Source organism: Dromiciops gliroides, chromosome 3 (assembly GCF_019393635.1).
Source record: "Dromiciops gliroides isolate mDroGli1 chromosome 3, mDroGli1.pri, whole genome shotgun sequence".
NCBI lineage: Eukaryota > Metazoa > Chordata > Mammalia > Microbiotheria > Microbiotheriidae > Dromiciops > Dromiciops gliroides.
Window position 1 is genome coordinate 455,316,847 of NC_057863.1, and position 14,747 is coordinate 455,331,593.

The 14,747-nt window shown below is 36.5% G+C and overlaps 1 long non-coding RNA gene across 1 annotated transcript in view; it reads right to left on the minus strand.

Annotated features, from left to right (window-relative positions):
- LOC122750056 overlaps positions 1-14,213 on the minus strand; it is a 28,523-nt gene extending 14,310 nt beyond the window's left edge. The window contains exons 1-2 of the long non-coding RNA XR_006355727.1: positions 14,175-14,213; positions 11,463-11,503 (exon numbers count right to left, since the gene is read on the minus strand). This is a non-coding gene — a long non-coding RNA (uncharacterized LOC122750056). The remainder of the gene's footprint in view (positions 1-11,462; positions 11,504-14,174) is intronic.
- Between the last annotated feature and the right edge of the window lie 534 nt (positions 14,214-14,747).

Sequence of the window (14,747 nt, forward strand, 5' to 3'; positions counted from 1 at the left end):
TATCCAAAAGAATAAAATTAAGGGGACAGAAAGATGGATGCACTGGGGAAAAGGGGGAGGGTAAATTATTTCACATAAAAGAAGTAAGGAATAGATTTTATAGAGGAGGATAAAATGGGAGAGGTGGAGAAGATTGCATGAATCTTATTCTCCTTTCATGATAAAAAATAAGCATAGAAACTATATTATACTTAAAGACACCATAAATAATGAATTAGTATTCATATCAAATACACATACACCAATACCTATATAAATATATAATACATATATAAACTCGTGTGAAGCCAGATTTTCTTATCTTTTACTTATAGGATTGATTTTATCTGATATGTAAAGCTTTACATTTATCATTAGTGCTTTTATCTTATTGTTTCGACCAATGGTCCTCGTCTTCTGAGGTATTTTTTTTTTATTCCTGAGATTGTGATCCAACATATTAGTCACTTTGTGTCATTAGAATGTTTAATAAGCATACTTTCTAAGACTATCAAAGTCACTGGTATAAATGTTGAATAGCAGAGAGTCTCCCCGCCCCCCCAAAAAAAAAAAAACAATGTCTTGAGAGCTCTCTCCAAAGTGACTAAATATTTCTATGGATTTATGAACTCATCAACATTGGTATACCTTTCACTGATGTGATCAAAACCCATTCATACCTTTTAATCCAGTGAAATTCTTGTCCCTGTTCTACCAAAAATCCTGGAGGTCAATTTATTGAGACCTTCATCTAGATATTTTTCCTTTGTATTTGTACCACAGTACAGTCAGACTCTCTATAGCTATTTACTTGTTATGTCTACATGACCAGCTGACCTTCTTTCTTAATCTTGGGACTCTTCTTACATATATGTCATCACTGGAAACATGGTAAAATCTACTTATACCAACTATACATCTCTCTATGGTCTTCTGGATCACTTGCAAATCTGATCCTTTGAAAATAGTCATGCCCCCCCACCATGTAGCACATCACTCAGAGAACACTGAAGTTAAAGAGATGGGTTTCACATTGTGGAAGCAGCTTTGGAATCATAGCATTGTGCAGTTTCCCAAATGTAATTCAAATTTCCCTTTTACTCCAATTTAATTCTGTTCAATGTGGCATCAGTATATTAAATAGTGCTCTTTGAATATAGATATTCAGCTAAGAAAACATAAAAGAAGGAAGAGTCTTTATTATGTGTTTACAATGTGGCAAGTACTAAGGTGTTAAGCTCTGGGGAAAGAAATAGGAAAACAAAGATAGTCTCTGTCCTCAAGGAGTTTAGATTATAATGGGCAGACAACAGAAAAGGGAGAACCGATGCTACTAGAGTTGGGGCACTTTAATCCTGAAAGTTACTGAGAGGATGAGTAGGGACTTAGGACAATAGACTGACCTCACCATCTTCCCTCCCCTCTCCCAATCCAGGAATAGTAGCAGAGTTGACCATGGTTTGTGGTTCCAAAACTATGTGAGTTGAGGAAGGAGATAGAGGTGCCCACTGTGGACACAAGGTAGTTGGTGAGAAAATGGCAGAAGAGTAGAGAGTGAACAACAATAGTGCTGGATTTGGCATCAAATGATATGAATTCACATCCTTACTCTTCTCTCTGGAATAATTTTCTTTATCTGTAAAATTAATGGATTAGAGGACCTCTGATGACTCTTCAAGCTCTAAATCTATGATCATAGATTTTGCCATAAGAAATGACAAATACAAAAAATATGAATATGGCAAGTCTCAAGTCTGAAATAAAGCAAAGCAGAGAAGGCATAAGCAAATCTTCCCAGAATCAATGCCAAAATGAAGCATCAGAGAAGGACTTTAATATTTTAAAATACTTTTTTAAAAAGAGAAGAAAACAGAATCAGAAAAATATGCACAATTTTTATAATTATGCGTAGGTGCTATTAAATTGTCCTTAACCCATATTATGACCCTCCACTCTCTGCATGGGAAAGAAAAATGGTGGTTGATTCCTACCACCAAAGATGTCAACAGAAAGCAACTCCAGGTAATAAGAAAAACTCCACTCAACTAGCCCCAAATGGAGCCCTGGGAACTCAATAGACCATGAGGGAATTTTTTTTACAATTCCTAGATCTGTGGGAAGTGTTAACAAAGGAAGGAAACAGCCCTGTATGCTGAGGAAAAGTGGGCATCAGCCTACAGATTCACCCTGATGCAGTCCAGTATAATATTTGAAGATTAAGAATTGAGAGCTTGTACATGAGGCTAGAGGCCTATGAACAAGGGAGGGGCTTTATTAAAGTAGACAATTTAGTCTGATTCTATGGCTAACACAGGCAATTCAGAAATCTACCTTTCTTGTAGGCCACAAAAGAAAAGAGGTTTTTACTCTATAAAAAGGACTTGTGAGCCACCTGCTGGGAATTTTGAAGAACTGTAGGCAGAGTGAGGCAGATGAATTACTGGGCTATAGAACCCCAGAAGGAGAACAGCTGATACTATTGGCACAAGAATCATAGGAAACTACAGGAGTTATGGGCACAACCCGCAGGGAACTGTGGAAAGCTGTAGGAGGCATCATGTACTGAGGAATTACAAAAGTCTCTGCCTGCTAAGAACCCTGTCTCTCATAGAATAAAAGTGGCTGGAGCACTATAGGTCTTTGGAAAGGCTGCTCATTGTTGGGGGTTGATGTTTTCCATGAAGATAAGGGGTCCATCTATTTGTTTCTTTCCATTTGTAAATAAAACTTTTTCTTCCTTGAATTTTCGGAAATATATTTTTAAGGGGAGTTATTGACAACATATTGAATGACATTAAGCTGTAAAATTTCCAGGTTTTTTAGGATTACAATGAGAGGTTTGAGCCCTTCATGTCAAAGGAAAATTTGCATCACAATTTATTGTTGTTGCTGCTAATGTAATCACTAATAATAAATAATAATAAAGGTAACAAAATCTGAAAATACATGGAAGATTAAGTTGAGAAAGAACCAAATATGACATTTTTTCTATTATCTTTAAGGTGGTAGGGGTATAGGAGAGTCAATGAAGCAGTTTTTTTCTTTCCCTTCTTCATTTCAAACAAGTTCGGGGTTTTTTTTCCAGTCATGTCCAGTTCTTTGTAACCTCATTTGGGGTTTTCATGGCAGAGATACTAGAGTGGTTTGCCATTCCCTTCTCCAGTTCATTTTACAGAAGAAGGGACTGAGACAGAGTTAAGTGACTTGCCCACAGCCACATAGTTAGTAAGTGTCTGATGCCAGATTTTAACTCATGAAGATGAGGCTTTCTGAGTCCTGGCCCAGCACTCCATTCTCTTCAGCACTTAGGTGTCTGATAGAATCTCTTCAGGGATATCACTAAACTTGAATAACTTGTCCAAACTCAGCACCTAATCCATTTAATAACGCTTTACAGAAGTAATAAAATTTTTCTTAAATTATATAATAGATTAATTTATCAAAAAAGAAGAGAAAATTATTTTCTCTATCCAAGTGATTCTCATTCTAAGGTTAATCTATGTATTTTTGTTTTGGTTTTTTTGCTTTTTTTTGCAGGGCAATGAGGGTTAAGTGACTTGCCCAGAGTCACACAGCTAGTTAAGTGTCAAGTGTCTGAGGCTGGATTTGAACTCAGGTCCTCCTGAATCCAAAGCCAGTGCTTTATCTACTGCACTACCTAGCTGCCCCCAATCTATGTATTTTTAATACCCATACACTCAATCTTAAATCAGTATCCTAAAGCCATCTAAACTTTAAATGTTCTTATGCTATTATTAACATTAGTAATAACAATGAAATAGTACCAAATATTACTTTAACAATGCTATCTTACTAGTGTTTATGCAGCAAATTTCTTCTTGCAAATGGATCATATTATAGCTGACTTTTATGTTTTCATTTTGGTGACCATAAATAAAAACTTGAGGCTAAGCCTATCTGCGTGTTTCTTAGTTACCAGTTAGTCATGCAAGCATCAAAGAATTATTAGGAACTGACTCTACTCATTGTACTTGTACTGAGCATTGGGAGAGATAAAGTCATGAAATGATACTGGGGCTATACCCTGGAGAAGTTTTTAACAAAGTAGAAAGAGGTTAGAAATGATCACAGATAAAGAGACATAACTTATAATGTTAGTCCTTAAGAGGAATAGAAAGTACCAGAAAGGTAAAGATTTCTTCTGGGTTGTAGGGATGGGTGGCTTAAGGAAGAAGGGAAATATCTGGAATAACGTGGTACTTCCATTATTACTTATAGTAACTAACAGAAATAGGGGGCAAAGATAGCTGGATTGATTAAAATATTTTATCAAAGAATTTTTTTTACCAGTTTTAATTTTATGTTCCTGACACTGCTGGTCATGAAGTGGAAAGACTAAGAAGCATATCTCTCTTGTAGTCTTATTTAGCAAAATCCATACATACCATGGACTGAACTAGATAAAAGAGGACATATGTTTTGGGGTTTGGGCTTTGTTTTGTTTTTTCATAACAGAAATAACTTGAAGAGTCATGTGCCTATTGGCCTAACATCCGGGATATCTGCCCATCTCTTCTGAGTATAATGGAAAACCTTGCCCTTAAGAAATCATCTACTGATAGCAAATAAACTTGTTCACAGAGCCTTCACTAGGATGAGGGAACTGAAGCTTTGCTCCAGGGACACTAATGTAACACAAGCTCTCCTCCAGCAGCATAGAAATTTCTATAGTAATTAATTCCCCTATCCCATTGAACCAAATTCCTCTTCATTATTTCTTTTATCATTCTCATGTCATCATTACAAAATTTATTTAAGGACACCATTCTTGCTGCCTGCTCAGGATAAATTTCACCAATTGCTAGCTATAACTCTACACTATCACTTCAGATGCTAATGCACTTGGCCCTCCTTTATTTTTTTATAAGGCTGGCTCATTAGCAAATTAGGAGGGTTTTTTTCTGTCATTTTTCAATGGCATGCTCCTTTCTTCACTCAACTACAGGAAGCACAGATGTGACATTTTTAAGCACAGACTTGTCACTGACAACTCTCAAATATACTGACAAAAGATCACTTCATTTAACCAATGAAATGTTTAGGTTAATTTATTAATAAATAACAACTAATGTTTACTTAGTCTGTGGTTAATACACTTTTCCTAGAGATAAAATATACCATGAATAAACTAAAGGACTGGTCACAAATAAGAACTTTCTATTTTCAATGAAAAAAATATACATTTTAAAGAAATGATAGATTATCCTTCATTTTCATAATGTTAGAAAGATTGAAGATAGGAATTATCCTCTTGACATGACTAACTCATATTCAACTTGTTCATATTTATCAGTTTATTCCCACAAATTATATTTAGAATTGGTCAAAGGAGCATTATATCTGTTGGCAATAAAGGAACTCTGGCTACAAGGGCATAATGGATCTTTAGATTTAAGTGCTAAACAATGATAATGAGTGACTTGATTCTACACTTGGAACATTCCACCTGGCCTTGAGCCAATTTGAGTACTCCCCTAGGGCCATTTTGTAGTATTCTGGGGCTAATTTTGCCCCCAAGAACTAAAATGTAGCTCCTAACTTGAAACAGAATCACAGGAAGATAAAAATTGGTAGAGATAAAAGAACCTTGGAGTGGGTGAAGACACCTGTATTCTAGTTCTAGTTCTAGCTCTGCAACTAAGAAACAAGTTGGACAAGTTATTCTAGCTCTCTGGGCAAGAAAGCAAAATGACAATTTTTGGAAGGAATGTGGGAGGACAAATACTAATGCACTGTTAATGGAGCTCTAAAGTGGTCCTACCATTCTAGAGAGTCAACTCAACAAGCATTTGTTATGTGCTTACTATGTATACCAGGCACTGCGCTAGATGCTAGAAATGCAAAGCAAGCTAAAAAAGAGTCCCTGCTCTCAAAGAACTAGCATTCCAATAGAGTAGACCATAGACAAACAAGTGTGTGTGTGTGTGTGTGTGTGTATACACACACACACTTGTTTGTATATTTGTGTGTATGTATGTATCTATATCTATATATATATATGTGTGTGTGTGTATGTATAAATATGATATCTGTGGGGTAAATTGGAGATAATCTCAGAGGGAGGGCATTAGTAGGAGAGATGAAAAAGATCTGCTGCAGAATGTTGAATTTGAGCTGTCTTGAAGGAAGTCAAAAGTCACTAAATTGTACATCCCCTATTACTACCACTAAAACTACAACTACTTCAACTACTACAGCTAGTACAACTATAACAACAACCAACAACTCCTCCTCCTCCTCCTCCTCTTCCTCTTCCTCCTCCTACTACCACCCCCCCAACACCGCCACCACTCCTTTTCCTCAGTAGCAATCAATGACAGAGAGAAAGGACCACATATGGACATTTTTTGGTTGTAGTAAAGAACTGGAAACAAACTGGATGGCAATAAACTGGGGAACTAATAAACAAATGATTTTACATAAATGTAATAAATTATTATTATGGAGTAAGAAATTATAAAGGGAATGGACTCATAAGAACCTAGAAAGATTTATATAACTTAAATATATTGAAGTGAATAGAAATGGTCTAAAAAATTATACAATGACTTAAAGACAACATAATTTCCAATCATAACTTCAGAAGGCTGGTGATGATGATTAATGGTTCTGATTTCTTGGCAGAGAGGTAATGGGCTACAGGTCCAAAATGAAACATTCATTTTCAGACACAAAAAAGTGGTTGTTTTGGACTATACTTATTTTTTTATAAGGGAAAACTTTTATATAGCAGGGAGAAGTTGGGGGACGATAATAGCGATGCAGGCAGCTAGGTGGTGCAGTGCATAGTGAACCAGAGCTGGAAGTCAGGAAGTCTCTTCTTCCTGAGTTCAAATCTAGTCTCAGACACTTACTAGCTGTGTGACCCTGAGCAAGTCACTTAACCCTGTTTGCCAACATTTCCTCATATGTAAAAATGCACTGGGGAAGGAAATGGCTACTACCATTCTAGTATCTTTGACAGGAAAACCCCAAATGGGGTCATGAAGAGTTGGACATGACTAAAAAATGATTAAACAACAAAAAGTAGTGATGCCAAAAAAATAAGAAAAGAAAGAAAAGACCTTCAGTAAAAATTTTTTTAAATGCTTAGAAGAGAACAGAAGCGATTTCAGAAAAGAGATAGACATGCAGGTCACTGTTGTTGCTACAATGTCAAATTTAATATATACTTTTATTGGGGGCAGCTAGGTTGAGCAGTAGATACAGCACCGGTGCTGGATTCAGGAGGACTTGAGTTCAAATCCAGCCTCAGACACTTGACACTAGCTGTGTGACCCTAAGTCACTTAACCCTCATTGCCCCACAAAATATGGTACATGATACAGAGCATATTCTGCCTGCTGCCCACCTAACACAAAAAACTGGAATGAAATTTTTTCCAGGCATGCTTAATGGATGTGAGGGTGGGCACAAGGACAGGTATCTGCTGACTCCTTCCTACCAGCATACTGCATAATGACCAAGATTCTTTTAATTGGCTGTCGAGCTGGAATTGGGTGTGTATATGAAAAATTTAAGTGGAGGATTTCCCATTTTCTTCCTAGATATTGAGCCAAGGCAATACCTTATCACCAAACTGATCGCTACAAGTCTGAGAACAACATGTTACCTATATCTTTTTTCTCTTATGTTTATTTTTTCTTGATCTTGGAAGAAAGAACTGCAGAGAAAAAAAAGGTGAACTTCAAAATGTCAAAAGAGTTACCAGAGATACAGGAAGTGGAATAAGTAGCAGAGTTTGGAACAGCTGAGTCTGACCATGAGGCATTGCAGAGAAACAACTTGCCCGACCCAGATCATTTAAGGAGCTGAATAAGGAAGAAACATGCCCACTGGCTATATCATACCCAGAAGTAAACTTAGCAGGGACTCTGCAAGGAGATAAAAGGACTTCCAGGGCCAGAAAGCTGGGTAGAGTATGTGTTGTACAAATCACTTTAAGTTTGAGCCCAGTCTCCCCAGGGTCAAGTGACTGTACAGCAGGAAGGTACACTTGTCTATTTAGGAGGATGTCATTGTACTTTATTACTTGATATACCAGGAAAGAGAAAGATCCCCTTGTAAAAGCTATTTTATTTTAACTGGTTCATTGATATTAGAAAGCTGTTAACTGGCTAAATGATATTTGGAAGGCATACAAGGATCATGAGTTATAGTAGTAGAAACTTCCAAGTTCCTCAGAGTTCCATCTAGAATCCTGAAAGGTAAGTAGCTCATTTCTCTCTGGATACCTGACCTAGTCTAGTGCAAGTTAGTAGAATGAAACCAGATCCTGCTCAAAATTTTAAAAAACAAAAAAATCTGGGGCAGCTAGGTGGAGCAGTGGATAGAGTACCAGCCCTGGATTCAGGAGGACCTGAGTTCAAATCTGACCTCAGACTCTTGACACTTACTAGCTATGTGACCCTGGGCAAGTCACTTAACCCCAATTGTCTCACCCCCCCCCCAAAAAAATATCCAAGTAGTATGTAATAGAGGTTCATCATTTCATATGCAATGCTCTTTTTGTCATCTTTATATATAGAAAGTTAATATTTGTAAAGTTCATAAAAATGTGAAATTCAATTAATATAATATTTTAATTATCTAGCTTATAGGGCTAATGTGGAAAACATCTACTTCAAACTGTAAAGTACCATTCATCATCATAATCACTAATACAGTTATTATCACTACGAACAACAACTGATATATTGAGGGTCTACTATGTGGAGGACAATATACTTGGCACTCTGGTATACAGAGATGTATATTTCACCTTACTTCCCATATGTTACTAAGTACCACACTAAGACTTTGAATAATCTATGATTTTTTAAATATATTAACTACCCCTCCAATATGACTCCATCTTATCTTCTCCTCCAGTGAGACTTTTGTCCATGTTTTATCATGAATCCTGCCCCTAAGACTGACCTCATCATGCCAAGAGCCTTCCTTTTTTTCTTTTTGAAAATTGAAGGCATCAGCATACTACTGGATTTATCCATTTATTTTGCTTAATTCTCTTCTCACAAGATGCTTGGCCCAATTCAATATAACACATCTATTAAGTAATTTGAAGAATATTATGTTTTGACAAGACTAGTTTTTGCAATGGCATATAGCTTGGGATAATTCAAAGTGCTGGACAATTTCCCAAATGCAATACAGTCCCACCTCCTTTAACAATTAATTGTTTAATTATAGGCTGTGTTAATATTCACTTGGAGCACTTGTCCAAGATACTTCCTAGGGTTGTTATGAGGATTAAATGAGATAATATTTGTAAAGTAATTTGCAAACCTTATAGTATTATGTAAATGCTATTTTTTAAAATTATAATAAACATTTTATTTATAGTTTGGGGTTCCAATTTTTATTCCTCCTTTCCTCCCCTCATCCCTCCTTGAGGTGGCAAGCAATCAGATATAGGTTATATTTGTATGATTATCTAAAACATTACCATGTAAATGCTATTATTAATAGCTATTGTTATACACATATGACAGAATAAACTGACACGTTCTCTGTCAAGCTTCATATATGATTTGGGCAATATTCATTTTTCATCCACTTTGGTTTTCCATTGTGTTTGGTTAGAACAATATCTTCCATATCACTATTAATTTCACTGAGGAGTTTTTGAAACTTTCTAGAGCACTATGAAATTAGGATGATGTCATCCATATAAATAGGAGCATCTGGAGTATTTCACAATAAAAAGAAAATTATCATTGTACTTGTATCTCAAGCAGAAAATCTTTCATTACTCTGAAGAATAAATCAAACAATGTGCCTCTCACATGTATGTCAAAATTGAAGATTCCATGATGAAGTTTACTATAGAGTTCACTTTGTTCAATGATCTGCTGAATATTGATATCAGGAAATATATGAAATATGGAGACAGAGGTGTCACCACACTAATATTCCAATAAATGTGTTAATATCCACTAAAATACTTGAAGTCACACTGCACTGGGAATAATTCAGAATCAGGGATGACTAATATTTCCTTTTCACTCTGTGAGCGCATGGCATTCTACAAAGGTAGAAGCAACAAAAGGCATAATGACTTCTCTGCTTATCTGCTTCCTAATTTCTTACAGTGCTCCACACCTTATTTTTTATTATTTTGTTTGTTTGTTTTTGTTTTTGTGGGGCAATAGGGGTTAAGTGACTTGCTCAGGGTCACACAGCTAGTAAGTGTCAAGTGTCTGAGGCTGGATTTGAACTCAGGTACTCCTGAATCCAGGGCCGGTGCTTTATCCACGCACCACCTAGCTGCCCCACACCTTATTTTTAAACTGAATCTTTTATCAGCCTATCAACATGCATGTCAGAAATCCTTTTTTTCTTCAATCTTAGTACCATCACAAATATAAATTCTATTTGCATGTTACCTACATATATGATATCCTCATGGACCTAACATTCTCACTTAGTCCATACACGGCCATCACACAGTCTGCATCATGCAACTTCTAATATCAAAACATTTTTTTAAGAAAGAAATTCATCTTTTTTATTGATGGGTTATTTTTAAATTTTTTTAATGCTTTGCCTAGTTTTCCATAGGTGATGACTGAGTGAATTCTAAGATGTTCTACAAGTTTCTCCTGATAAATGGGGGCCAGATATTAGTCATTAAGGAGACTCACTAGTATATGAATATGTGTATATAATATGTGTATGTTTGTGTACACATGCTCTCCCATACCACCAAGAGGCAAGGTTTCAGCCATAGATGCTAATAAGGTTTAAAAATAAAATTCTATAAATGAAATAATTCCACTGGATCTATGATCTCATCCCTGTGGTACTTTTCTAATGATGCAGACTGTGTCCTGTCCATTCCTTTCCATCCTGTATGACTCTGGTTCATGTTCTCCCATAAGTTTGGGTCCCACATGGGATCCACCTAATGTAGTGAGACCTTCCTTGTTTTCTTTGGATATCATAAGTTTTCCATTGGAGCACATGGATTATCTCTGGCTTATCTCTCATCCTCTTCTTGTAACCAGCCCATTCTCTTTTTCACACACATTTCTTTGATAACACTCTTTACTCTCCTCCTTTATAATTCCCTGTTTTACTGTGTTGCTAGCAGTTCACACCCACCAATAACCATTTCACTGCTATCTGGGTGATACCCATTTCCAGTTCTTCAGATACTGAAGTGCTCCATGTTTCACAGACTCTCAACAACTTCAGAAGAGATGAGTATTAAAAAGGATGGCCGGGGCAGCTGGGTGGCACAGTGGATAAAACACTGGCCCTGAATTCAGGAGGACCTGAGTTCAAATCCGGCCTCAGACACTTGACACTTACTAGCTGTGTGACCATGGACAAGTCACTTAACCCTCATCACCCCACAAAAATAAAATTTTAAAATTAAAAAAAAGGATGGCCCTTTTTCCCAGAAAGAGGTTTGGGGTCAGTAAAAGAATGTTAAAGTATCCCAAAGGCAATACAACCTGTTCTCTTCCTTCTGTTCAATTCTGTCCATTTGCAGCATCTGTCCAAAATAAATAAAATCGTAATGTTAAAAAAAATCTCCTAGGGAAAATTAGAAGTAAAATTTCCAGGTTGTTCTGATCATCATTTTAGTATGGTGTGAAAAAAAAATGGCCTAATATAGTAGGTAGGGATGGCAGGTTACCAGGTGCAAAAGTTGACTCCTAGACTTCTCTCTTTAGCAAACTTTCCTTCTTAAAAACAGATGCATCTGTTGTATATCATGAGAAATATGGCTAGTTAACACTTACTATAGAAGCTCAATGTATATATCATAAAGCATTTTTTGAAATCATAAAAAGAATGACAAAGATATGAGGTTAATTCTGCAAATACAAATTCTTCCCCTATTAAATGCCAATAGTTAAATGCTACTGCATATTCTTTAGAATGTAAAACCAGAGATCAAAAATACAGGTATGTCAGGAGAACCTACATAATTTAATCAAATCTTACTCCAAGATCAAGAATTAATGTCTTTTTCTATTGGTGGGGTCACAACTTTTGTAGTCACTCAGGCTCAAAACTAGTGTTGTTCTTGACCTTTCTTTTTTCCCTCACTGTCAATGTTTGATCCACTGCCAAGTCCTATCTATTTTACTTCAGAAATCTTTCTCACATCCATCTCTTCTTTTCTCCTTTTACTCTTATCACCTTTTTTGAAGCTCTTACCAGTTGCTTAGACTATTGTAATACTCTCCTAACTGCTCCAATTTCTCTCCTCATCACCATATTGCTGCCAAAATTACCTTTCTGATGCAAAGGCCTGAATCACATCACTCCCCTAATCAAACATTTCAAGTCTCCCCACATTGCCCTACTGAACAGCGAGCACATTCATCATTAGTCTGGCATCCAAGGCTCTCCATAATTTAAGCCCAATTTACCTTCACAGCCTCATTTCAAGCACTGCCCTTTATATATTCTGTGTTCTAGCCAAATGACACTCCTCCATCTTTCCCCATCTCATCTCTCCCCCATCTGAACTTTGGCCCTCTCTGAGTCCTGGCCTCTCGAATGGACTTTTCCAACCTCCTTCTAATGACATCCTTTTCTTTATTCAATGCCCAATGAACAGAAGCCTCATCAACCATAAAACCTTGCAAATTCTTCCCAACAAGAAGTGTCTTCTATCCTTGAATCTCACAGACAATTCTGCTTGATCCTTTCTATCCACTTAGTCATTTTCAGACTTGTGCTAAAGTTGTTTGTGCCCATCTCACCATTATTGCCCTGGTAAACTGTCAGATCCCTGAGTTACATAGTATTATTCCCAGAGCTCATCTGGGTTCAAAACTACTTTGCTCATAGGAGATCATTTTAAAATGGGGAATCAGTAGAGCAGCTAGATGGCCCTGGAGACAGGAGAACCCAAGTTCAAACCCAACCTCAGTCATTTATTAGTTGTATGACCCAGGGCAAGTCACAACCCTAATTGCCTCCCAAAAGATCGGGTGGTTAGGTGACAGTTTCATTCTTTTGTTTTGTTTTTTCCAAACTTATGATTTTATCAATATAAGGAACTCCCTGGTAAAGAAACTCCCTTTACTGATGCATATCAACACCTGCCCTATAGTTACTTAAAATCATTAAGAGGTCAAGTGACATTTTCAGGGTCATACAGATAGTATAATATCAGAGGTAGAACTTGAACCCAGGTCTTCCCATAAGGGTAATGTTACACCATTGCTCTATACTGCTTCTCTAATAATTCAATAAATTCTACTTAAGTTTATTAAAATTGAGTGGTATGAGGGGGCAGCTAGGTGGCGCAGTGGATAAAGCACTGGCCCTGGATTCGGGAGTACCTGAGTTCAAATCCAGCCTCAGACACTTGACACTTATTAGCTGTGTGACCCTGGGCAAGTCACTTAACCCCCATTGCCCCACCAAAAAAAAAAATTGAATGGTATGGGGAATGGATAACACTGAAAATGAGTATCAGAGAAGAGAAATTCTCAAAAGATTAGTTCAGTTCATATAAGCACCTAAAAGAATGCTTATCTGACTCCTTCCTAAAATAAACACTATGAGGTCTTACAAACTAGAAAGATTTTACAGTCTCCTTATTAACTTTCATACTTCCAGATGCATAAATATTACTTTGGGAATAAATAGATTCCATGTCATCATTTATTGAGTACAGTCTCTAGGTACAAGTATCTAGATTCAAAGACGATTCAGTCCCGAGAAATGCTACTGGAAGTTTATGAAGCACATACAGCGCTATGCCTAGAACTGTTTTTTAAAAGTATAGAATCTTGAAAAATACAAAAATTCTTGAGGTCAGGGAGTAAAATTACTCAACTCTTTCTCGAAAATTAAAAGGTTCTTGGACAGTGGCAAAGCAGTTTTCCTCTTATTTGCCAATTCTTCCTCAGATGTAGAGAAGTATGACAATTTGCAAAAAAAAAAAAAGAATCATATAAAATTAAAATAGCAGGAAGTTAAAGCATTTCTAAATCCCATAGCATTTAGATCTGGAGGGAACCTTAGAGATCATTTCATTCAATCCCCTTATCTTTCAGATAAGCAAACTAAGTTCCACAGAAGTATTAAGAGCAAGGTCAAGTAGCAAAGCCAAGATTCAAGTCCAAATCTCCTGTCTCCAAATTCAGTGCTTTCTACTACAGCAATGACAATTCAGTTTTTTCAGTATCTGTTAGTCTTACCTTTTGCAAGAAGCTTTTCCTAGTCCTCCTTAATCCAGGTGCTTTCACTCTGAGACGATCTCCAATTCATCCTGTCTATATCTATACAAATACAATCATTTGCATGTTGTCTCCCTCATCAGACTGTGAGCTACTAAAGAACAGGAACTGGTCTTTGTTTTTCTTTATATGCTCAGTGTTTAACACGGTGTCTAAAACATGGTGGGTGCTTAATAAATGTTGACCAATTAAATACCTATGAATGAATAATTTCTAATTTCCCAAATTAATTGGTCCCCAGAACAGTACAATTTTGTGAGACAACATTTATGCTCAGAAATATAACATTCATCAATTTACCTACCCATCAATGAAATGTTAAACCTCAGAAGCTGATTTAAGATTTTGAAGCTTAGAAACCAGAATCCTAAGCATTTTATCTGTGACCTGGGTTTTAGTGCCACTCAGTGTTCAGATGATATAATTACATTTAACCAAACAGCTCAATCTTGGGGCTTCATTCTCCTGAACAGAATACAGTATTTAATGCCTTGATATTTTCACAGCTCCAAATAAGTTCTCAAGCCTTTTAAG